Source organism: Nannospalax galili, unplaced genomic scaffold (assembly GCF_000622305.1).
Source record: "Nannospalax galili isolate Female #2095 unplaced genomic scaffold, S.galili_v1.0 scaffold1488, whole genome shotgun sequence".
In the NCBI taxonomy this organism is placed as follows: Eukaryota; Metazoa; Chordata; class Mammalia; order Rodentia; family Spalacidae; genus Nannospalax; species Nannospalax galili.
Genome location: NW_008358859.1, coordinates 1,398,072 through 1,424,068, shown reverse-complemented (window position 1 = coordinate 1,424,068; position 25,997 = coordinate 1,398,072). Strand labels below are relative to the sequence as shown.

Below are 25,997 nucleotides of genomic sequence, written 5' to 3'. Positions count from 1 at the left end.
GATTCCCACCACCCTTCCCTCCCTGCTTCTAAGCTGCTCCTCTGAATGTAGACACTAATCACTAATCACTAATCACTTCAGGAGGGCTTGTCTGAAGGCAGCAGTCCGGTTCCCTCAAGGCTAAAGGCTCCAAGACAGGAGAAAGGTGTTCCAAGGTTTGAAGAGGCAGGATGACCAACAAACTGTCTACACCTGCTTTTACACCACCATGCACAGCCCTGGAGGGCACCTCACCAAGACTCAAATGCCCTGATGTGAAGGAACTAACTCCGTCTTGCCATGTCCTGACTACTCCTTTCTCTGAGTCATTCTCTCCTACAGTCACCTGGGATTTCAGGAACAGGTGTGATCACGAGTTCCTAGTGATCCATTGAAAGATCCGCCAGAGAGCAGCAACTCTCTTGCCCAAGGCTCCACATGGCCAACCGGACCAGTCCAACACCAGTGCTTAATAAGCTTGCTTCTTGCTCCTGCCCCTCTTCCTTGCCTACTGAAGGTCTCATCAGTACCCAAAGTCAGGGATGCCCGGCCCCTGGCTTCCCCTTCACTGCTTCTCAGCTACTTTGTCTGTTTGTTCTGTGGAGCCCCTCCTGCCTAGAACCCTGTAACTGATCCAGTAACGCCCCAGCCCTATCAACTGTTCCTATTCTGAAATACCTCTTCCTTTCTCACCCCCCACTGTTCTCCTTCATTTCACAGCCTCCTCTGGGTTCACTTCAGAACCTCTCCCACTGACCTTACTCGCCTAGGAACACTGCATCGGTACTGTGAGCTGCTTCCACTTCCCTCCCACTCCCAGACCTACGTCCACCTGCTTCCGAGGCTCACCGGCAATGTTCCACAGGTGCTCTGAGCTCAATTACACAAGTGTGAGCTGACACTCCTGAAAGCGCCCAGCTCTGTCTCATCTCCCACAGCACCACTCCACTCACTCCAGAATCTCTGCAATCTCTCTCTCCTTTGCCAGGAAGGGAGTCAAAATAAACTACTAAGGCATAAAAAAATATTTTAAGCTGAAAGTATAAGTTCTAAAATTCCTTATCTTCCTAAAAGCAGAGTCTCCCCAAAGATCTCAAAATAACTCAATTGTCATAAATCCCTTCCCCATAACAACAGAACCTAGGATAAGAGAATCCAACAAACCACATCCAAATGCCAAAGACCACCCCTTCTCCCACCTGTTCTAAAAGCACTCTCTCTCTAAAAAGTTGTTTTCCTATACATGCACTGTCTCCCCATATCTATTAAAGTAACATCTAAGACCCAAACTCTAGCTCTTTCCAGTCACATTTCTCCATAAGCATCCCTAAGACAAGTGCATAACATTAGAATCTATTTTCTCGCTTGCTAATCTGTCTTTTGTCAGCTTAGGGAAATGGTCGCTGCATCCTAGAGGTCACATTAAACCCCACTGTCCCTAGTTCCCAAGATGACTCCTTCTCTACTGCCTCTGCCCAGAAACAGGGCTAAATGAACATTTCTGGTTTGGATTCCTCACCCAAATCCCAGCTTTTCTCCAAGTCACTCTCTGGACTGTCCACAGAATAACTAAGATGAAAATCTGACCATTTACTGATTAAAATCTCTCAATCGATGCCAATTACCTAAGCGATAAATGCAAAGCCAATCCAAAACCAGGCAGTCCCCAGGCTTCTCTGAGTTTGCGGTGCTCTAACTCCTCGTCAGCCACTCACTTGGTCAAACTACTTCTTCCATCCTTTGCACACAGTACCTTCAACCCGGAGTGTGACTACTGATGCTTTCTGCCTAGTGAATTTAACACCTTCAAAATAGAGCTCTAGTGTCCCATTTATTTATACACACACACACACACACACACACACACACACACACACACACACACAAATAATGTGTATGAGTATATTGCCTGAGTAAGCGCACCCATGTCATACAATGCCCACAGAGGTCAGAATAGGGTGTCAGATCCCCTGGAACTAGACTTACAGATGGTTGTTAGCCACTATGTGGTTGCTAAGAATCAAACCCGAGTTCTCTGCAAGAGCGGTCAGTGCTCTTTGTGGCTGAGCCATCTCTCCAGCCTGTGTCCTATTTCTTAAACACTCACCTTATACACTTGCAGACATCATCAGTCTCGCACTCCTGCACAGAATTTCCTGGCCCTCAGGATACCACAATGCAACTCAGCTTCATGCCTATCTTCCCTACACGACCACAGCAACTTTTACGTACTTCTGAAAAGGAGGATTACCTCCGAGCCAGAGTTCCTACTGATGGAGTACCTCCTAACCAAACTCTTGTCAGGCTCCTCTGAATTACTCTCACCTAAGCTTAACCTTCAGTGTCCAACTGAGTCAGGCCTGCACAGTCCAGTGTTGACACACATCCTATCAATGTGGGTGGGGCTTCCTGGCCATCAATACCTGCTATATGACCAGCCTTGTCCTCCACCACCCCTGGCCCCATGCAGTATCTGATCACCCTGGTCTGTCTTTGCCAGTCAGAATCCCCCTAATCTCTAATGTGTTTTCTTGATAACTTTCCATCTACATCCCATTACCCCCAGCTCCTGGCCCTTGGTGCCAAACTTGAGCGCACCCTCCCCTTCTGCAAAATCCCACTGCTGGGCTCCTAACAGGTAACCTCCATAAATATAGTCTGCTTTGCCGTTTTAACAAGTGTCAAAGTAGTTTTCTGTAACAGTACACAGCACTCAAAAAACTACTGAAACCAATTAACAGATAGGGTGCTTAAGAACAAACTAGTTTTGAAAATTTATCAAAAGATTACTTAATGGAAAAGACATGAAAAGTGACATTTGGCTCAAATTAGAGAATTTGAAGAATCTTGCTATGCAAAAAATGTAACTCTGAAATTTCACATATAGTTCTGAGGTGTCATAAACTAAGAAGGCTTTATTGTCCTAAATTTAAAGCATGTAGAAATAATCTCATTTAATGAGTGGATTGGTTTTTCCAGGGATCTGTTCCTTGTGAACTTACCCTGAATAATTTGCATGATCTCTTTATTAGAGATTGTACGATGTATTTGAGACATTATGATAAATATAATAAAAATTATGTGGCATTGTCATTGTAATCCTAAAAAATAAATAAATAAATAATAAATATTGTGTTCTACAAAAGGAGCAGCTCTAAGTGTGTGTAACCACAGCAAACAAAACTTTCCAGTTGTAGCACACAAGACAAGACGCATGCTTCTGAACTTCCACACCTACTTCTAACTATGATCACCTACAGCCCTGGGAGTGGAGGCTGCCACAGCTTTACCTGCTTCCTTCTCTGAAGAGAGTAAGCACAGTAACGATCAGTCATGAAAAGTAGCCCCTGAAAACGGGAGGAAGGTTCCAGAAAGCTGGACGTGCTGAGAACACTCCAGTTTCTCAGATTATTAGGACAGTTTGGTGTAGAATTTTCAATGGATCTGTGTTATCCAGTACTAAGTAAAAAGACATCTGTTTGTGAGTTCAAGGCCAGCCTGGTCTACATAGTGAGTTCCAAGACAGCTGGGGCTACAGGGAGACCGTCTCAAAAAGACCAAAAAAAAAGACATCTGCTCAAAATTTAAAACCAAACATATTTAAGGCAACAAAGATACATCAATGAACTATTTCTAAAACTTATTCTCAACACTTACTTCCTTCTAGCTTCCTGAAGGACAGCGGGCTTGAGAACAGGGTCAGCCTGGTAAAAAGCAGTTGCCACCCTCAAGTCCACACCTCATAACGAAGCCCCTAAACCACCCATGCTGGTATCTTCTAACCCTCAGGAGGCTAGGAAAGAACAAACCTACTGATCTGACTACCTGCCACCACTGGGCTGCAAACCTGTCTTTTCTGTGTTTCCTGCAAAATGGACCTGCAGAGGACTGTCTGGTAATAAAGGGAACACTGTAGAACCCCATCCCTACTCAGGGACCCTTTAACCCCGAGAGACGCCTCATAACCCCTCCTATGCCAAAGGCATAAACTATCCTGACTTTTGTGCTATTTCTCCCAAGTCATTCTTGTTTAATGGCAGCTTTACTGAGATATAATTCATACACCTTCAAGTCTGCGCACTTAGGGAGTATTTTCAGGATATTCCAAAAGTTGCACGACCATCACTATAGACTTTAGCTCAAGGACTTGGGAAATTTAGGATTTCCTTGGCTGGATTTGCACAGATTTAAAAGATGAGCATGGAACACCACTACATCCCAAAGCCAGAGCAGTGGGAGGTGCTGACACCCAGAAACGAAGGCTAAACAGGCAGTGCTCTCCAAAGAGGTGGGGGCAGGCTGAGCAGGAGGTGTGGTGCCCTTTCAGCCAGCTCACAGGCTGTTCTTTAACAGGCCTTCCTCCTCAGCCGCTGGCCCTGCCAACCAACAGAAGCCCCAACTCCTGCCAGACGCTCAGCAGCAGACCTGAGAAATGGCAGTGACTTTTCACCAACTTTCCCAGCAGACTGCTGCCATGGCCCGTGCCTGCAGCTGCTCATGCCTCGGCCCTTGCAGGTGCTTCAGGAAAGGCGGCGTGGTGAGTTCCCCAACTCTCTTTTGTCTTCTCTTGAGCTACTGTTTCCAGCTTCTCCTGAGGTTGGCTAGCGTCTTACTCCCATAATAAATGACTCCCTTATTCTGTAAGCACTCACAGTGGGTCTGCTTCCCCAGTGAACCCTGACTGACAGCAACTGTAATGGCAGCTTGGCACGGACCTTCTGAATCAGGTGATAGCACTCTGAGCCTCTCTCCTGTTGTGGCCATTCTGCTCCTTCTCGCTGTTGCTTGATCATCTATTGTATACCACGTACCACTGACAACCAAACCATTGAAATATACACAAACAGAAAATACTACGAGTCACAGCGTATTTGTGTTTATGTATGTACATCATATCAATGGCCCAAAACAGAACAGTACCAGCACCCTAGAATCTAGACCACATCCTCCCTGTTCTCCAAAGCCAACTACTTCTCATGCCAAATCCATAAATTCATTTCATCTGTTTTTAAACGTGTTTTGAATTCATGTATGAAATCATACAATATTTCATTTTTACTGTCTAGAGTGTCTCAGCATCTATGTTTGTTAAAGTGATTTTTTTTATTGATCCTTTGAGAATTTCATACAATGCGTTCTGACCATACTCCCTTCCCCATCTCCTCGCAGGTCCACCCCACGTCACTAGCCCCCACTTTCCTCTATTATTATTTTTTTTGTCTTTTTGAGACAGGGTCTCCCTGTAGCCAGCTGTCCTGGAACTCACTATGTAGACCAGGCTGGCCTTGAACTCACAGAGATCTGCCTGCCTCTGCCTCCCGAGTGCTGGGATTAAAGGTGTGCACTACCACACCCAGCAACCTCTATTATTTTTTAAGGTCCTTTAAGTCTAATTCCTGTTCCCCAAATACTTCTTGGTGTGGGGCCACCCCCTGGAGCGGTGTCCACCTAGCCAGCATCACACCCTCTCCCAGCAGCTATCAATTGCCAAGAGTTCCTCAACTAGGGCTGGGGCTCCCCCACCCCCCATGCTGCAATTTTGTCTGGTTTGGGCTTGTGCAGGTCTCATGCACACTGTCAGAGGGACCATGGGTTCATATGTGCAACTGCTCTGTTGCGTCCAGAAAACCCAGTTCCTTGCACTCATCTACTGCCTCTGGCTCTTGAAAGCTTTCTGTCCTGTTTTCCATTATGATCCTGAGCCTTGGGAGGAAGAGGTGTGATAGAGGTGTCCCACTTAGGGCTGGTGACTCATTTCTTCAACAAAGCAATAGTTCGCTCATTTTCATGGCTTTACACTTAACATTACATAAGCATTCCATAACCAATTTTCTGTGCTGTTGAGCATTTGGGTTGCTTCCAGTCTGTGAGAACTTGGAACAAGGCTTCTCGGAGTGTCTCTACTTATCTTCTGGTAGACACACACACAGTGTTGCTGGGAACGTACAGAAAGAGTGGAACTACTAAGAGGCACAGCGCACATCACCCACTAGGACAGAAAACTCTAGTCTTCCACGATGGTCAGACTAACGCAGACACTCACTGTTCTGTTCCTTGCCAACACCTGACGCTCTTTCTCAATACAGTTATTTCAATACACAGTGTTGTGCTGTGTTCCACTTTACCTCTCCCTGCTGACTAGTGAGGCTGAGCACCTTCCTGAGTTCACAGATCTGTGAAGTGCTGCTCCTGTCTCCTGTCCACTGTTCACTATTGTCTTTTCTTCTTACTGACTCACAGAAATCCTTAAAATGTCTGAGTATAGCTCCACGCTGGCCGATCTCACTCAATAACTTCACTGTTTATTCACTCAGGCCTTTTGGTAAGGAGAAGAGCTTTTAATGCAACCCGAACGCTCCGTAAGCCTTTTATTTTGTGATTATTGTCTTGTGTGTGCACGTCAGTATTACTTACCACACAGATCAGCACCAGACTTGGCTTTGCCACTGCTATGTCTGTGTTGCACCTATGAGCCCCTCAAAACTATCATGAAAAGTGAGTACACCTGTCCTGGAAGCAAGAGTTCACTCAACAGTAAGAAAGACAGACTGCCAGACCCAGACAGGAGCACTCACAACCCCAGTGTTACACACGATGCTGTGCACACTAGTCTAAGTGGGTTCCAAACACTGCTGTTAAGGGTACTCTCACCTAAGCACAGACATTGCAACACGCACATACAATTTATCCTTATGCATATAATATATACACAGTTACCCAAACATACATTTTTTAACCTACATTCCAAAAATTTAAAAAGTCAGGCTTGCAAGATGGCTCAGCAGGTAGAGGGCTCAAGGCAAGCCTGACAGCCTGAGTTTAATCCCCAGAACTTACACAAAGGTAGGAAAAGAGCCAACTCCACAAAGCTGTTCTCTGACATGCCCACATGCCCACGAAGGTACATTCACATCTCACACACACACACACACACACACACACACACACACGCAAGCATGCACGCACGAAATTATACACAATTTTTTAAGTTAGAAAAAATTAAAGCAGCAAAACAGTTGAAGAAGTTGACAACAGAAAAAACGGTGTAAAGAAAAAATTATGTAAAGAAACACACTGGCCTAAACCATTAAGACCGGCATGGATTTGAGAAAACACAAGTGCCGAGAGTGGTGGCGCACGCCTTTAATCCCAGCACTTGGGAGGCAGAGGCAGGCGGATCTCTGCGAGTTCGAGGCCAGCCTGGTCTACATAGTGAGTTTCAGGACAGCTGGGGCTACAGGGAAACCCTGTCTCAAAAAGACAAAAGAAAGAAAGGAAAGAAAACACAAGCAGGCAGCTCAGTGGGAAAGACTACCACAAAACAGTAAGGCGGTAAAACCATAAATGCAGGTGCTGGAAACAACTACTGTGGAAAGTTAGAAAGTAAACTAAATTAACCATCATGGCATCTGTAAGATTCCTGAAGGCTTGTGCTAAGTACGTCACTGTCAGGTCTCTTGTCAGAGAGGACAGGTTCAATAAGAGATTCCAACCCCAGACCCCAAGAGGATGGTTCAAAGCAGCTGATGATGCTGTGACACGCAGTATCCTTCCAAATTGGATGGCCGCTGTCAGAAACACCCACAACACCGTGTTTTAGGACAGAAAACAACCACTAACCGAGAGAACTGGGCTATGTGCTAGAAAAAGGGCAAAAAATTAAGAAACATCCACGTTAGACACTTTACCACACTAGCCTGAAATACTCAGGATGGGAAAAGGTATAAAGACCACTGGGAAACAGAGATGGATAGCCTTTAATCTAGCAGACACCAAGCTTAGCATGTTAGGGGCTGCTTGGCAGTTTAAGATATTTTTTTTCTTTATGTAAATGCGTGTATGTATACCTGGATGGGTTATGTGCACCCTGTGCAAGGTGCCTGCAAAGACCAGAAGAAAGTGTGGGATACCCTGGAACTGCAGTTACAGGGGTCGTGAAGCACTCTGATGTGGGTGCTGGGAACAGAACCAGGCCCTCTGCAACAGCAGTCAGGGCTACTGACTGACCGCCCAGCCCCTGCTGCCAGCTCTAACCCGAATTCAGAAGTGCCACTCACTTCAGAGGCAACCACTTGTTCACCTGCCTATCACAAACATTCCCTTCAGATCCCGTTCTGCTTTCTTTAACCAGTCTGTCCAATAACAATGAGGGTCATGACGTCTGAAAGGCTGAAGCAGTGGTTCTCAGTCCCGGCTACACTTCAGAATCTCCCAGAGAGTTGTGGTTGTTCATGTATATGAACGCTATCCTGCGTGCATGTAAGTGCACTTGTGTAGTGTAGTGCAGTACTGCAGAGGATGGAAGAGGGAGGACAGAAGAGGTCGTCGGATCCCTTGGAACTAGAGTTACAGACGGCTGTTAGCTGCCATGTGGGTGCTGGGATTCGAACCTGGGTCTTCTGTAAGAACAGCTGGTGTTCCTACCTGCTGAGCCATCCCTCCAGCTCTCCTAGGGTTTGTTTTTGGTTTTTTTTAACGTGTGTTATGCCTGCATGTATGTAAGTGCACCCAATTTGTACAGTGCCTGCAGGAGGCCAGACGAGGGAGTCAGAGCCCCTGGAATTGGAGTTATAGATGGTTGTTAGCCACCATGTGGGTGCTGGGATTCGAACCTGGGTCTTCAGTAAGAACAACCAGTACTCTTAACCACTGAGTCATCTCTCCAGTCCCTCCTCCTAGAAAGTTTTTTTTTTTAACCCATCCCAAGGACTCCAACTTAATTGGTCTGGGATGGTGCTGTTTAGGAGGTAAATCTATTATGTAACAGGACTGAGCACCAACACAGACAGTGCAGGAAGGGGATGATTTCTCAAAGCTGCTTGGGAAAGGCCTGGAGTAGCACACGGCACACACTCTGATATGCTCTGCTGTGCTTTGTCCCAATGGCTCTTTTAGGACGCCACCTCCTCACGCTTCAGAGAGGAAACAGATGGTCTACACTCACATCTACTGGTTTGGTTACCAGTTTTCTCAGCTAGTTTTGAGAACTTTGCTTCTGTCAACACAAGATAATAAGGGATCACTTTGGGAGTTGCCATTAGAGGTAAGTGAGAATCCTTCTCACTTTAACCAAAACATCTCTAGTTTTATCAGTTCTCCGTAAGATTTTACTTGAAAAATCACTCAAAATTATTTAAAGTCTTTGTTTGTGATGAAGTTTGTTTGATTTCTATGTTTTGGGGGGTTTTTCTTTTTTTGAGACAGGGTCTCACTCTAGTCCAGGCTAGTCTGAAACTCTTGACAATCCTCCTGCCTCATTCTCTCAAGTGCTAATGTTACAGATATAAACCATGACACATGGCTCAAATTTTCTCTTTAAAAACAGCCAGATCTTCACCTCTGTGATGACCCAGAAGAGGAGCATGCTGGACGGAGGCCAGCAGACACAGGAGGGAAGGACGTGTGTGAGGCTCTACAGAGGTCAAAGGAGCCAGGCTAAACAGGGATTTGTCACATGAGGATGTTTGAATTCATATCCAAAATACAGTGAAAATAAACTACAGAGTGAAAAGAGGAGACTAACACTGATTCACATTTACTGTTTTTAAAAGAGCTGGGAGCAGGGAAGGGGGCTAGAGAGATGGCTCAGCAGTTAGCACACACTGCTCTTGCAGAGGACTAGAGTCCAGTTTCTAGCACCCACAGGGCTCACAATATACAGCTCCAGGGGATTCAACACCTCTGGACTCCTCAGACACTGTATACACACACCCACACACCCCACACAGATATACACATACATATAGTTTTTAAAAATAAAAAACATCAGACATAGTGGTACAAACCTTTAATCCCAGCACTTGGGAGGCAGAGGCAGGCGGATCCCTGTGAGTTTGAGGCCAGCCTGGTCTACACAGGAGGTTCCAGGCCAGGCAAGGATACACAGTGAGACCCTGTCTTGAAAAAGAAAATTAAATTAATGTTTTCTGGCAGCTCTCTCTCAGAGAAGCCCACAGCTGTGCTCTTGGGTGCCCTAACTTTCTTTCTAATCGTTTGTCTTCTAACCCTCATGCTTAAAATCTGTACTGAAAATGTCTTCTAAAAACATCTCCGGCTGCTGTGTTAGGAATGAAATGGAGGGGGGTCTAGAGCAGGCTCTAGAGTCCAGGTGAACAGTGGAGATGACAGGGAAGAAGGAAAGTACTGGATGTTGAGGACAGAGGTCCATGATGCAGGTGACAGCAGGCTGCCCTCACTCCACAGACTTCCAGCTATGACCAACGATTCCAGTAAGTTGTACGTATAGGCAGCAAACATCAGTGACTCAGGCAGTGCTGGTAACTTAAATCAGAGGTTCTGTTGGCCCAGCCACCGACGTCATGGTATGAAGGACCAGTCATCTCCAGACATCAGGGAGCTGCAAACCCACCACAAATGCTGACATGTAAGAACATTTAAGAAGCAAGGGTGGACAGATGTGGATGGGTGTGGCTTAGATGGAATGTCCTGTACAGTCAATGTAGTTTACAGTGCTCATATCCACATTTACATATGCAACATCAAAAATCCGTGTCTTACAGTTTGATAATAGTATTTCAATACAGTTGATATCCTCTGGAACCCTGAATGGTTTAAGGCATGAGTCTAAGAAGAAATCACAAACTCTTACCACTTGGTTGCAAAAATGTCCAGGCATGAAGATACCCTGGACAGAGAGAGGAGGGTGTTTGAAGAGGGCCTGGGCTGCACCATCTTAGACAGATAAAAACAAGGACTCCCAGCAGGCAGCCGGGACCTCAGTGTGGAAATGTTGGAAGGTATAAGCTTTCAAAAGCATGGTCTACTGGGAGGTGATTAAGTTGGTGGTCCCCTTGGAAAGAACTGATTGAGTTCTCAAGGAAACCCAGCCACGTTTTTTGAGGTGACTCTGGAACTGAAGCTGAGTAAGAAGATGGGTAACGAAAAGAGACTTCTTCCTAAGGTGACCTGTAAAAGCCACACAAATCACAGATCCACAGGCTCACCTCCATGTTCACTCTACAAGCACCTGTGAAACTGACCAGACCATCACAGGTATGTGTGAAAAGCCACCAAATATCTAAAGAAGGGCATTCCAGAGTGTTGCACAATCACTAGGTGTGCCCAGGCCAGGCTGTGGGACAGGACGTAGGTGGTGCCCAAAAAGCACACTTTTACTGCACAGGCTTAAAACTGCAGAGAGCAATGCTGAACTCAAGGGTCTACACAGACACCCTGGATATCAAGCATCCAGGTGAGCATGCAGAATGTCCACCAGGCTTACAGAGCTCGGAGCTGGATGAACCCACACTTGACTCTCCCACTGAGACGATTCGCACAGAAAAGGAACAAACTGCCCCAGCAAAAGAGGAGGCTGCACAGAGACCATATCCCAGAAGAAGCTGAAGACCCCACTGCAGAAGAAATTCATCACCAAACAGGGAGGAGAGGAGACAAAGGTTAGAGGGTCAGCAAGCAACTGGCCTGTGAAGTGAGGTGTGCTGGGTAACTGGGTAAAGGGAGGACAACTGTCAGCTGCAGGAGACACTGCAGAAGGCTAATAATGAGGTAACCGGGTCAAGTCACAAGCAGAATAGACTGCCATGTGCCGAGAAAGGCACAAATTCAACGCCGTGTCTCCCGGGAGATGGCGGCCTTGGAGGAACCTACCGCTATGGAAGGCTCCATCTAGAACACGAGCCCTAAGTACAAACCCATTTGCTTCACTGCTGTTGTTCCCAAGCCTAGGGTCCAACCAGCAATAATAAACATGAATCAATGTCACAAAACAACAAGGAAAACTGAGCGAGGGACAAGCCAAGGGCCGGAACCCTGCACAGTCCACCACCATGCGAGCTGCAACCAGACCGCAGCTGCTCCAGCCTCCCTCAGAGGACGCGGCTCTGACTACAGGGCCTGGGTCTGCCAAACATGGAGTGACAGAAGTGTCCGAAATGGGGCTGGCTTCCTGCACTGGCTTCCATCCAGGACCTGTCTACAGACACGCGCAGGAGGCCACACGTGCTTTGAGTTCCTTCTCTTCATGGCTCTGGCTCAACCAACCGCACACGGTTTCTCTCTAGGTCAGCACCCAGCCAGGCTATCCCAACAGACACGATCCTCAGGGCGCCTTCCTCAGAGGGCCTCCAGGGCTCCACACTAGGTCTCCCATCTCAGCCTCTCAGAGCTAACCTATGCCTTTCCTCCACAGCATCACCACCATCCACAGCTCCACAGCCTCCATGCTTCGCCACCACTTCACTCCAACCTGATCCCCGCACTAACACTCCCCTGAGATCGATGACCAAGGCCACGATGAGCCTCCAGGTAACCAGATCTGACCTTACATCCTCATTTTCCTCAACTTCCTCGAACCTTTGACTATGGCCTGCACCACAGAACACCACCTCAAACACCGCCTCCCAAACTGCCACATCTGATCCCCAGATCCAGAAAGTATGCTAAATGGCAAAACTAACTGAGCAGCAGATAAAATTTAGGTTGCAAATAAGCTAACTTACAACAGACAGATTTTTCCCTAGATTATTCACACGGGCCCAGTGCAGTTAAGCCAGGAAGTAGCTGGTGGCCAGTGCACATGCCCAGCACTGAAAGGAAGAAGAAGAACAGATGAAGAGAGGTGAGACACGGAGACAGAGATGTAACAGAGGCAAACCAGCGTGGCTCTGGGTGGCCGGCTTTGGGAGTGAGAAAGGTTAAGCTGTGTGGAGCTCCATGGCAGAGCCCTTGCCTACCACGAGGTAGGCACACGAGGCTCTAGGTTTGATCCCCAGCCCAGGGAGGGGGATATGGAGAAAAGAGCAATAGGCCAAGAATGTGAGTAACTTTTTGGAATGGACCAGACAATGGAGCCCTGTGAAAGGAGCGCGGCCCTTCCCTGATCTGATTCTGGTCCAGTAGGATCTATGCCAATACCTGGCCTATGAACCCTAAGAGAGTAAGTCTGTGACAATTCATTGCGGCCTGCCTTGACACCTTGTTTTAGCTTCCACCTCACCCTTCCTTCCCTGCCTCCAGCGCTGGCTCTCCTGTGCCCCATTTGCCATCTCCCTTTCACACCCCAGAAGGCCTCACCTAGTCTACAGCTTTACATACCATCTACACACCGACAGCTTTGCACTGTTCATCTTTGTCTCTAGAGAGCGCCTCTACCCGAGACACCTAGCCAGCTGCCCACTGGGCATCGCCACTGTGCTGTCTACTTGAGTCCCCACCGCCCCATCTCCTCCTCCCCAAAAGTCTTCCTCAATGCCCCAGCACCAAGCCCAGGTCACAACCAGGGCTCGTGCTTGACTTTCCCAGCTCCACCGCCAAAATATATCTACTTCTCTCCCTCTCGCCACCACCATCGTCTCTTACCAAGACTTCCAACAACTCCAACTATGCCTAACTGATCTCTCTGCCAAAGCAACAGAGTGGCCAAGACAGTGAGAATCGAGTCCTGTCACAGAGTCCACTTCCAAAGCTCCTGCTCCAATGGCTGCCCATTACCTAGAGATGGTACCAGAGGTCCGCCCTGCCCACCTCACCGAGGTCACCTCCCAGGAGCTCACTCTGTGCCAACCAGTCGTATCTTTCTCACCCTTCTTCAAAACAAACATATCCCTGTCCGGGCCTGTGCTCAGGCCAATCCCTCTGCCAACCTTCCCCAGACCTCAGGCAGCTGGCCACCTTTCCTCATTTGGATCTCAGCTCACAGGACACTTCCTCAAGACCTTCTGGGAAGAGAGCCTCCCACAGGGCTCACACCTCGGTGTCCTGTTCTTTGTTCTCTGCACTCTCTGAAACTCCTACCTTCCTGTCTACTCGCACTGTTTGTGAGGCCCACGAGAACAGAGGCTTGTCAGTCTGGTGTCTTCAGCATCTCCAATCAGTGCCTGGTAAACAGCAGACCCTCAGACACTACTGAGGGTAGTGGCATAAAACAGCATCAACATGCAGTCAGTAAACACTACACTGTGGATCACTGTCAAGAAAGGCCTAACACACCAGGAGAAAAACCAAGTCACAGAAACACATGTGCAGCAAATCTATTTTGGTTTCCTATGTAACTCAGAAAAGTCTGAGGAGAAACTTCTGGTGGTAGGATTGTGGGTGCTGAAAGCCCCTTTTTGAGGTCCCTGTTTCCACCTGGCCTCTCTAAGCAGCTCCTGGCTTCTCAGCCTCGCTCTCTCCTTCAAGCGCCTTACGTGACTGAGAGGGCCTAAGGTCCAGGTGAGCATGCCAATATCATCCTCAGACCCTCCAAGGGATCTGCTTGTACACAGGGATCACACGCTGGCTCCTCTCCTCACATCAAGTTCTTCAGGAGCTGCTCCTATGGATTTGAGGGTTGTTACGGGCGACTTTACAGCATCAGGCTGTTTATTCAGGTCAACTTATAGCTACTCATGTCAACGGCTTCCTCATTCACTCATTCAAAGATGCTCTTGAGGTGATCAGTATCATTTATGAGCATAGCAAAGGCCCTTATCCATCTAAAATTTCCAGTCTAGCAGAAGCAGAGCCCACAGGAAGAGACAAAGCTCTACAGTACGTTAGATAATGGCAGATGCTAATTCCAAAACACTTAAGTCTCCCTGTTCTCATTTATGAACTAAAAACACATAATCACCAACAGCAGGTTCTCTGAATTGCTTGAAGAAAGGATTATTAAAAACTTACTGGAAAATGTTTCAATATAAAAAAATTGGTTAATAATAATTATTTAAAAGAATTCTTAAATAATCAAAGTTAAGAAGGCTAAATTTTATTCAACAGTACAAAAATAAAATTGTAACATTCACATTAACAAGTGTCTTCTGACACCTGGAAAAGGGGATCTGTCACCACACAACTCAACATGTCAGGAAACGGGAGGTGATCACACTTGGTCCTCAGTCTTACAAATCATCCTGCTTCGTTTCAAGTTACTTTAATGTATTCTTCCTCAGAAATGGGAAGCAGGAGGCATTTTCCTGTCCCTTCAACTTTTTCTTAACTTTGAAAAAGGTAAACATATTTAAAAGGTTTTTGTTTTTCTATTTGTTCTCAAAAAATCTCATGCAGCCTTTCTGAATAAGAGCCCCATCTGTGGAGAAATGTCTCAGCAGTTAAGAGCACTTGAAGTTAAAAGTACTTAACTGCTCTTGAAGAGGACCCAGGTTCAGTTCCCAGCACACACATGACGGTTAACAACCATCCTAACTCCAGTTCCAGGGGATCCCTCACCCTCTTCTGACCGGTTGTAGACACAACATGAGTGCACTTACATCCATGCAGGCAATACACTCACACATATAAAATAAAGTATTTTTTTTAAAAACCCATCTGATGGCGCTAGAGAGATGGCTCAGCGGTTAAGAGCACTGACTGCTCTTGCAGAGGACTTAGGTTTCGATTCTCAGTACCCATATGGTCGCTAACAATGATCCATGACTCCAGTTCCAGATCTAATGCCCTTCTTCTAAACTCCACAGACATTGTACAACATGGGTGCACTTACATACGTAGGTGATACACTCATATACATAAAATAAATATTTTTAATTTTTTCAGTTAAAATGAAAAAATAAAACCTTCTGACAACAGAACAGGCCTCCCTCCGGGCGGCTTCAGGGCAGGAGCTCAGAGCTCTGAAGGGGAAGGACCCTCCATCCTTGTTCTTGGCCTCCTGACTTTCTCCTTCTCTAAAGTGCTACCGCGCAGGCTCCTCTACCACACCACCACCTCCTCTATACACCACTGCCTCCTCCAGGCCAGCTCAGTGCAACCTTCTCAGGCATCCCTGGTCCTCTGCCCCGTCCTCCTGCCTCTCTTCCTGGCACTGACGGTGACTCTTTGCCTGCGAATGCAGTTCTGCTTTCTCGACTCCCGCACATGAAGTGCTTCTCTCGTCTGAGTGAACTCTGGAATTACAGTAAAGCAAGGGTGGAGCTAAATGAAGTTGGACACGGAACTCTACCCTCGTTCTGCCACAGATGCCTCACCTGGAGGACTGCACATGCCCATCCTACTTAACCCTGTCCTGCTCTTCGGGACTGAAGGTCTCCCAGTTTCCTCCTTTCTCCTCAAATATAACTGCAAGTTGTTTTTGTTTTATTTGAGACAGGGTCTCACTATACAGCCCTGGCAGGCCTGGGAATCCCTGTGTAGACTAGGCTGGCTAGGGCTCAGGATTACCTGTCTCTGCCTCCAACACTAAGATCAAGGCGTGCGCCACCACACCCAGAAACTGCAGGTTCCTCACAGTTTGCATTTATTTCAAGTCCACACCCATGGTGGGACCCACAGATGCCACCTAACTATGAAGGTGCAACCACAATGAGTTTCCTTAGAGACATCCTTCCTCTCACATCCCACTCTGATTCACAACAGCCCACCTGTGGGGTTCTGTTTGGGTTTTGTGTTGTTCTCCTACCCCCTTCTTCTCTTCCTCCTCCTCCCCCTCCTTCTCCCCTACCTCCTCTTCCTCCCCCTCCTCCTCTTCCTCCTCCTCATTCTCTTCCTCCTCCCCCTCCTTCTCCCGTACCTCCTCTTCCTCCTCTCCCTCCTCCTCTTCCTCCTCCTCTCACTCCCCCTCCTCCTCCTCATTCTCTTCCTCCTCCTCATTCTCTTCCTCCTCCCCCTCCTCCTCTCACTCCCCCTCCTCCTCCTCCTCCTCTTCCTCCTCTTTTTCTGGAGATAAAAGTCTCATGCACACCAGGCTGGCCTCAAACTATCAATGTAGCTGAGGACGACCTTGAACCTCTGATTCTTCTGCCTCTACCTCCCAAGAGCTGGCATTAAAGGCGCCCACCACCACACCATTTATGTGGTGCTGGGGATAATCAAACCCGGGGCCTTGTGCAAAGCAAAGGGATTCACCCTAGTTACCCCTGTGGTTTCTCAAGAGCTAGCAGGGACTATTTTTGTGTTTGTGTTGCTGACTTTCATTTGTTTTTCTAACTTTCTAAAAGCGTCAGCACTAGAAAACTTGAGTTTTTCAAACTTCTTTTTTAAATCTCAGCAGGACTTTGTAATCACCAAAACAACAGAATTTAGTGTCAGAAACATCAGGCAAGTTGGCAGTCAGGGAGATGGGCAGAAGGCAGGTTATGACATTTGGTTTCAAAGTTCTGCTGCCTCCGGAAAAACAGAGAAGAGTACTATTCTTCCTGTTACCACTCCAAAGACACCCAACAGCAGACTGGCCCCACTGGCTCCGCCCCCACAGGCCCCACCCTAGCGCTCTTTACCAAGAGCTTCCTATATACTAAGACATTTGAGACAAGTTTAAAAAAATGCATCCATGCCATTTAGGTACTAACTAAAATGAGAAAAGGTCTAGAGGGCCCCACTGTTCCCCAAAATACACCTGAGCGATATGACAGCAAACCTGAGACTCTGGTAGAGTCTCACTGATTACAACACACTTCTAGGTTGAGCGTCTTCATCCAGGGAGGCTTCACCTGAATACAGGCTAGAAATGCAATCAGGTGTCACCGATGCTCCAAACAGCCTGGCAGTTTCAAGTGAGTCAGACCAGCTCTAGCCTCGAGCCCACTTGGCTAACGAAGGCCAATGAAGGCCAACGTCCCGAGGCAGCCTTCCCTTTCCACCTCAGCCTACCTGCCCACAGGGCTGGGCTTCTCTTCGGTGGGAATCACCACCATCAGAGTCCCCTCCACTACTGAAAGGGTAGAGTATTTTATCCCACTTCACCAGCGTTTTTAACCACACCTAAACAAACTTACACTTTCTCCAAGCAATTTTTAAAGGCGTAGGCCCAAACTAGATTAGTACCTAACTTTTTTTTAAGTAATTTCAGGAAACAGCCCCGTAAGTTACGGTCAAACTTCAACGCCACTGCTAAACAGGCATAGAAACCTGGGGGCCACACAGAAGAACCCAAGGCCCGGGAAAAGATGTGGCCTGCCCACTCCTACGAGTGCTGACCCCACCAAGTCCCAAGGATATGGGGGTGATGCAATGTTCTGCAATTAGGAAGTGGTGGTCATCAAAAGTTTGTGGATATACCAAATATCACTAAACTGTGCATTCACAAAGTTTGATTAAAAGTAAAAGCTAAAAATGCCAAACTATATACTCAGGCTTCCCTAAATGGTCCTATACTCCAAATTTGGAAAGCTACGAATAACCTTTCAAGACAAATCTTCAAAGGTCACTGAACACCATCACTTCTGCCTGGAGGAGGCCAGCATCTTACACGACACCTACCCAATGAGGGGCAGAGCCAAGACCAGACCTGGCTTTCCTGCCACTCTGCATCCCTTCCAGGGAAACAGTGATTCTCTCAATTCAGGCTCTTTGGAATGATTACTGTGGGTCTATGGGGTTGTAAAAAAAATGTCTAAGATCTTTATCATCTGAAAAAGGAACACCAAATTCAAGTTGTTCAAGTGTGTGGTTTGTGATTATACTTGCTGTGGAACCCGAAGAGTCATCTAAATTGTTCTTAGGCTAATGAAAAAAAAACTAGAAGTAAATTTTTAAGACAAAATGATGTATTTGTACCAGGGCCCAACAGATTTACAGACATGCTTGCTGTAAAAAAAAAAAATCAGTATCCCAATGGGGAAAGAAAGTAGGACCGCAGGGTCCAGGTCAGAACCACATGCTAAGTTCTAAAGAACCTAGGGTAGCCCATATAACGTTCATGTCCCAAGAGATGGTTTAGTTTTGACAAAGCGTCATCTACCGCCAATGCTGTTGATATAGATTTTATTGGTTTCGTTGTTTCGAATGTGTACAATGTGTGTGTCTAAGATAGTTGTAAGAACTCCAGGACCTAAGCAATGTACAGGTTTCTATGGTTTTATATTCCATTCATTCGATAGGACCACTTTCTGAGCAATGACTATGGGCCAGATGTTCAGCAGGCGCCACATACTGAAGTCTCCTGTAACAGACAGCCAAGATCTACATGGAGAGATCACAGAATCGCCTTTGTTTAAAAACTATCTCCCTTAGCATCCACTCAACTTCTGTAGGCACTGCTCTCTGCAGGTGAGATCCGCTTCTCTTGCTGGTCCTCAAAGTCAATGCAGCCCCACGTTGTCTTCCCTGCCTGCCCTCACCAGTGGGAAAGGACTCCCTGCCTAGCATTTCCATGCATCCCACCCATTGCATCTGCAGATGGGAGCCTCACAGGTAACACAGGCTGCTCACTTCACAGTACTGAGAATAATTGCATTTAATCCAGTTGTTACAGAACTATCGCATCTAATATGCAACTTGACTCTGTACGCTGTTACTCTGGCCACGTGGCTCTGCTTCTGCTGTTCACATCTGCATTTTCATGTTTGTGATCAAGCCACAACAGCCTGGCCTGGGCTCAGAACCTACCACTATCTGTCAAAAGCTAGCCACAATCAAGCCTTGCTCCCAGGTTAACTTCCCAGGTCACCAAAACTGATTCCTCGGCCTTTCCGATTAGAGTACTGTGGTTTTTCAATTTAGCTCTTATGTAGGAAGCTTAGAGTCCTATCTGATCTCCCAAAACATGTGGCTTCAATTTTCACAGATATAGAACATACTGAGAACTGTAGACCTAAACCCAAGACTTTTCAAAGTTATGCAAAGAAAAAATTAAAAATACAAAAAGTACTCAAGAATATATTCCTACACACAAAAAGTGGTTCTAAAATTTTTAAAGGGATAAAGTGGCTTGTTTAAAAAATAAAAATGAGCCAGGCATGGTGGCACATGCCTTTAGTCCCAGCACTCAGGAGGCAGAGGCAGGTGGATCTCTGTGAGTTCAAGGCCAGTCTGGTCTACATAGTGAGTCCCAGGACAGCTGGGGCTACAGGGAAACCCTGTCTAAAAAAGACCAAAATAATAAAAATAAAAATGAGCCGGCCATGGAGATGCACGCCTTTGATCCCCACAGAGATTCGGGGGGCAGAGACAGGAGGATCTCTGTGAGATCAAGGTCAGCGTGGTCTACATAGTGAGTGCCAGGCCAGCTAAGGCTACAGGGAGACTCTATCTCAGACCTAAATAAATAAAAAATAAAAAATGAAGCATAATTAATACTCCCCCAGTTTTAAGGTCCATTATTCTAATATAAATACAGAAAGTTCAAAAACGGCAAGTTCTTCCCCTATAAAAATTATTATTGTAAGTGTACTCAGGATTTTTTCTTCAGGCTCTTATGGGTGGCTTAGAATGTATCATAGCTAATTGCCTCTATAGCAGAATGTTTTTAAGCACTAAAAATGCATTTTTAACAGCAAATCTTGACGCTGCTATAAACTAAGAACATGTGATGCCATTTAAAGACTCATACCCAACAAAGTGGAATTTTACTTCATTTGCTTACTCTAGGAAAGCTTTGGCTAGAAGAAAAGTCAGAGAGCAGTGAAGTCCGGAAACAGCAGCACAGGAAACTGCTGCATCTCACCAGGACAGGCTGGTTCTGCTATGCAGTCTGTCTCTGAAGAAGGTCGCCAGAACTTCCAGAGTGGGGACTTGGGCACACAGCATTACATTTAAGTCAGATAGCTACTTGATGACTAAATAAAACAATACCAGTGTTCTGGTTTGTTTCTTCATTGCTGTGACAAAATACTCTGACCACTACCAACTTGGGGAGGAAAGGGTTTATTTAACTTACATATCCTGGGTCACAGTTCATCCAGGAGCCCAAGGGAGGAACTCAGGGCAGGAACCTGGAGGCAGGAGCTGGAGCACAGGCCATGGAGGAACGCTGCTTACTGGCTTGCTCTCCTGCCCCTGCTCAGCCTGCTTTCTTATGCTACACGGGCCCACCTGCCCAGGGGTGGCATCACCCACAGTGGGCTAGGCCCGCCCACATCACTCATCAAGAAGATACCCCTTAGACATGGCCACAGGACAGTCCAATAGAGGCAATTCCCCAACTGAGGCTCCCTCCACCCAGGTGTGTCAAGTTGACACTAAAGCATCCAGCACAAACAGCATACAGAGTATTAATAAGTGTGGTCATTTTGCGCCATCAGAAATTTGCGTTAGCACAATTATTTCTGGCTCTGGGCCTTAACAATATTAACTCAAAATGCAAAAACCTTACAATAGTTCAACTGATAAAATACCAGCTGCCATAAGACTGGGTTCCATTAAAGAACACGCTTAGCTGGACAGTGGTGCACACCTATAACCCTAGCACTCGAGAGCTGAGACAAGAGCACTCTAAAGTTCAAACTTGGCCTGAGTACGAAGTCAAACCTTATCTCTCAAAAGTAAGTAAAAAAAAAAAATGAGCCAGGCGTGGTGGCGCACGCCTTTAATCCCAGCACTCGGGAGGCAGAGGCAGGCCAGCCTGGTCTACATAGTGAGTTCCAGGACAGCTGGGGCTACAGGGAGACCCTGTCTCAAAAAGACCCAAAAAAAAAAAAAAAATTAGCTGAATGTCCTGTGCTTACATGCTACCCTGTCTCCTGGGAGTAAAACCCAGGCCTGGCCCTCAAGTTACACATAGGACAAAATTGCTACTTTTCAAATATTTTCTTTACTGTCCAAAGACTGCATTACTCACTCCTAAGAAGCAAAATCACTGCAGCACTCAAGTGCTAAGGCAGAAGGACTGACACACATTTGAGAGTAATCAGGGCTACACAGCAAGTTCCAGGCCAGACATACTGGAGCAGCGGGGATGGTGGGCAGAGTGGTGAGATGGCTAAGAGAGTAAAGGCACTTGACAACCTGAGTTTGAGCCTCAGGACCTACATGGTAAACACAGAGAACCGACTTCCACTAAATTGCCCTTTGACCTCTACATGCATGCCATAGCACATGTCCATACACAAATAAAAAAAATTAATTTTTTATTTTAAAAAGAGGGAACTGGCTGGGCGTGGTGGTGCACACCTTTAATCCCAGCACTTGGAAGGCAGAGGCAGGCCAATCTCTGTGAGTTCAAGGCCAGCCTGATCTACATAGTGAATCCTGGACAGCTTGGGGCTACAGAGAGACCCTGTCTCAGGAAGAAAAAAAAAAGAGGGAACTGGGAGCTGGAGATGTATCAGTAGTTAAGGCTGTTCTTCCAGAGGATCAGAGTTCAGTTCCTAGAATCCACATGGAGGCTACGACCCATCCATAACTCCAGTTCCAAGGGATTCAATGGCCTCTTTTGACCTCCGAAAGCACTGCATGACACGGGTGCACCCACCTACATACAGGCAGTACACACACACATATAGTATAAAAATAATAAAATACTGTTTTAAAAAATTTAAAGAGAGGACTGACTGGACGTGGTGGTATATGCCTTTAATCCCAGCACTCAGGAGGCAGATGGATCTCGGTGAGTTTAAGGCCAGCCTGGTCTACATAATGAAAACCTGTCTCAAAACCCCCAAAAGAAAGAAGGGAGGAAATTCGGGGGGGAAGGGGAGGGGAGGGGACTAGGAACATGGCTTGGTCTATACAGTGTTTGACACATAATCTGAGACCTTCAACACCCACATAAAGAGCTGGCACACACACACACACACACACACACACACACACACACACAGAGAGACACCCCACACCCCGTAATCCTAACACCAGGAGGCAGAGACAGAATGATCTCTGGACTTGCTGGTCTTTTGGGAGCTCCAGGTTCAGTGAGAGATTATCTCAAGTGAGAAATTATCTCAAGAGTAATGTGGAAGGCAACTACGGAAGAGAACAATGACCTCTGGCCTCCAGACATGCACCCACACATGATGTGCATACACACAAAGTTATACACATGCATGCACACCATATACACACAAACGGCAAAAGCATTTCCCTAAGAAATGAATGCTCCTCAAAAAGAAAATCACCATGCAAAAATACTGTTTATACATAATATTTGAAAATGGCAATGAATAAAAAAGTCAAGTCTATAAAATGAAAAGATTACAAGTCACTGAATAGCTCTAGATTTTGGAAGATAATCCATCTTCCATTAGCAATCGCCTGTAATCCCTGTACTTGGGGTGTGGAGGGAGAAGGATCACCTTCAAGATCTTTTCTCTGATACACAGAGAGATCAAGACCAGCCTGGGATACATGAGACCCTGTCTCAAAAGAGGGGGGAGGCAAGCAGGAGGAAGCAGCAGGAAGGTGGGAGGAGGAGGAGGAAGGAGGAGGGAAGAGGAGGGAGGAGGAGGAAGAGGAAGAAGGAAAGAAGGGAGGGCAGAAGAGGACAAATAATCACAACAGTTAACAGTTCCTGACAACAGACCAGGACAGAGGGTTAGCCCAACACTGCAGAGGCTGCACTACCCAGCCACTCACATTCCAGCTGCCTGACTCCAAGACGACTTAATATCTCCACACACATCAGGTTTCCTATCCATAACATGAAGATAACCAATAACCTACCTCACAGGTTAATTCAAGGACTGAGTGAGTGTTTGTGCCTGGCCTACAATGGCTTCCAGACACCTCGGCTTGCAGTCACTGGTGCATTCGTCTTCATCATCATCATCACCACCATCACCTACACCATCATCTCCTGGCTGGTCTTCAGAACTAAGAACAGTGTTTGCAGCCAAGAATGCACACTCTAAAGTAGACTTAATTTTAGACCTAATGCTTGATCTGTTTTGCTATTGCAAATAATATTCAGTAAGGAGAAGAGATTCTATGTATTCCAAGGGTTAGAAAAAGTTAACTAGACCGAAAGACCACTCATCATCTCCTCAGTCTCTGTCAGTAACATTCAGCTTCTCCAAACACCGGGGTATGAGCCAACAGAACTAACTAATCCTCTGTTCACTCACTTTCTAACTCCAAACTACCTTAGAGAAGGGGTTTGCTGAGTACACTAGTGTGGTGTAGTTATGAGGTCTTGGATTAAAAGCTTAGATAACAAATAACAGAATTCAAGTTCCTACAAGGGCTGAAAATACAATTCATTGGCATAGCGTTTGCTTATGTACAAGCCCTAGCTAAACTGCAGAAAAGAAAAAAAAGTTCTATTCCTAGGAATGAATAAGCAACTCAAGAAATTAAGCTCAAGTGGCTCAATCAGTAAAGAATTTGAGTTTGATCTCCAGAACCCATGTTTTTATTAAAAAAAAAAAAAAAAGCAAGGATTCGGCCAGCCTAATGCCTGCTACCAAACCTGTTGACCTGAATTGAGGGAGAAAATCCACATGGGGGAGGGAGAAAACCTATTCCCAAAAGTTGTCCTCTAACCTCCATATGGGCACCATGGCATGTGCGCATACACACACACATGCACACACACTTTCCTCTCTCTCTCTCTCTCTCTCTCTCTCTCTCTCTCTCTCTCTCTCTCACACACACACACACACACACATAAATAAATGTAAAAAAAATTAATAAAAACAAAGAGTGAGGCTTGGTGGTGGGCACTTGCAACCCAGTGCTGGGGAAGTAGAGACAGTGGGTCCTGGGGCTCACTGGCCAGTCAGCCCAGCCTACATGGAAAGCCCCACACCAGGAAAAGACCTGGTGACCAAAAATCATAGTGGAGGTTGACTAAAGCCTCACATCTGCCAAGCGTGGGGATGCATACCTTTAATCCCAGCACCTAGGAGGCAGAGGCAGGTGGATCTCTCTGAGTTCGAGGCCAGCCTGGTCTACATAGCAAGTTCCAGGCCAGCTACAGGGAGACCCTGTCTCAAAAAAGACCAAAAAAAAAAAAAGACTCACATCTGAGGTTGACCTCTGGCTTCCACATCCACAGTGGCACAGACAAACTGACAAACACACATACACATACACACCACACACACACAGACACACACACACAATTAATTTTAAGAAATTAAGCTCAGAAACAAGTTCTATCACAAATCTATCTTAAGGGGCTGGAGAGATGGCTCAGTGGTTAAGAGCACTGACTCCTCTTGCAGAGGACCCAGGTTCAGTTCCCAGCACCCACATGGTGGCAAATAACCATGTGTAATTCCAGTTCCAGGGGATCTAATGCTCTCTTCTGGACTCCTTAGGCACTGCAAGACAGAGGCACACTTACATACATGCAGGCAATACACTCATACACATAAAATCAAAATAATATTTTTTTAAAAAACACTATCAATTATTTAACTCTTTTCTACCTACACTTTCTCACCTCGCTCCCTCTAGAAGGAAACACTGTCCTTCTGACAGTGTTACAAGACTAAGAAACAATTCTATAAAGGAAACAAGGGCTCAGTAACCAGCAGCATCTGAGGGACGGGGTCTCAGAACCCTGCTCACCCTCTAGCAATGCCCACACACAGGAACACTGGGTTTTCTCAACCGCAAATGTTGAGATAAAAAACAAGTCATGTTTTTTGTTTTTTGTTTTTCCAAGCCTAGAATGTATGAAATCATTAGTAAGTAAAGCACACTGGCTAAAATCATGGGCTTCTATGCTAGCTAATGGTTATAGTAAAGTGTTCTCCCTATGGGGCAAATATTTGTGCAAAAAAAACGAAAATCCATAAACTTTAAAAGAGATCTAAAATTAATTGAAACAAAGAACAAAGCTTAAGGTTCTACTGAGAATTTAGACCTTCAACTTGTGCGGAGCAGAGAAACTTTCATCCACATAACCTCCCACACTCATAACAAAAGCACTCTGGGTTGAGAAGTTGGCACAAAAGATTCTTTCAAGATGAAGGCTTCCACAGACAGCATTTTTTCTTCTCATGTCCTAATGGAACAAAGTGCCAATCGGGAGCAGGCAGCTGCATTTTAATCTAACCTAGAAACAAATGTTGAGCCAGCAACACAAATGGACTTACACCAACTTGGCAGCAGCCGGGTGCCCCAGTCATTCGAATAGAGGAAAACAGCTTGCAAACTGATGGACAAACACCCAACCCTCACCACCACTGCAGTCGGATTTTACCTCACATTGACTGAGATGAACACACACCCAATTCCTACGACCATACTCAATGGCGCCTTCCCCAGCTTAAGTATCCAGATTTCAAACTAAAAATTTAGATGGCAAAGCAATGCTCTGCTAATGTTCAGATCCCCAGATTAAAATATACCAAAAAAGGAAACCACAGACTTAAGATAACCCTACTTTCCTCTTTCTACTCCATCAATCTCCTTTTCACCTGGGTAGCAGGTATGTG

General features: G+C 46.1%; 1 protein-coding gene across 1 annotated transcript in view; it reads right to left on the bottom strand.

The window, feature by feature from the left end:
- The window catches only part of Camta1 (calmodulin binding transcription activator 1), a 912,046-nt gene that overhangs the window by 861,722 nt on the left and 24,327 nt on the right, over window positions 1-25,997 (bottom strand). The gene's annotated exons all lie outside the window — the stretch shown is intronic.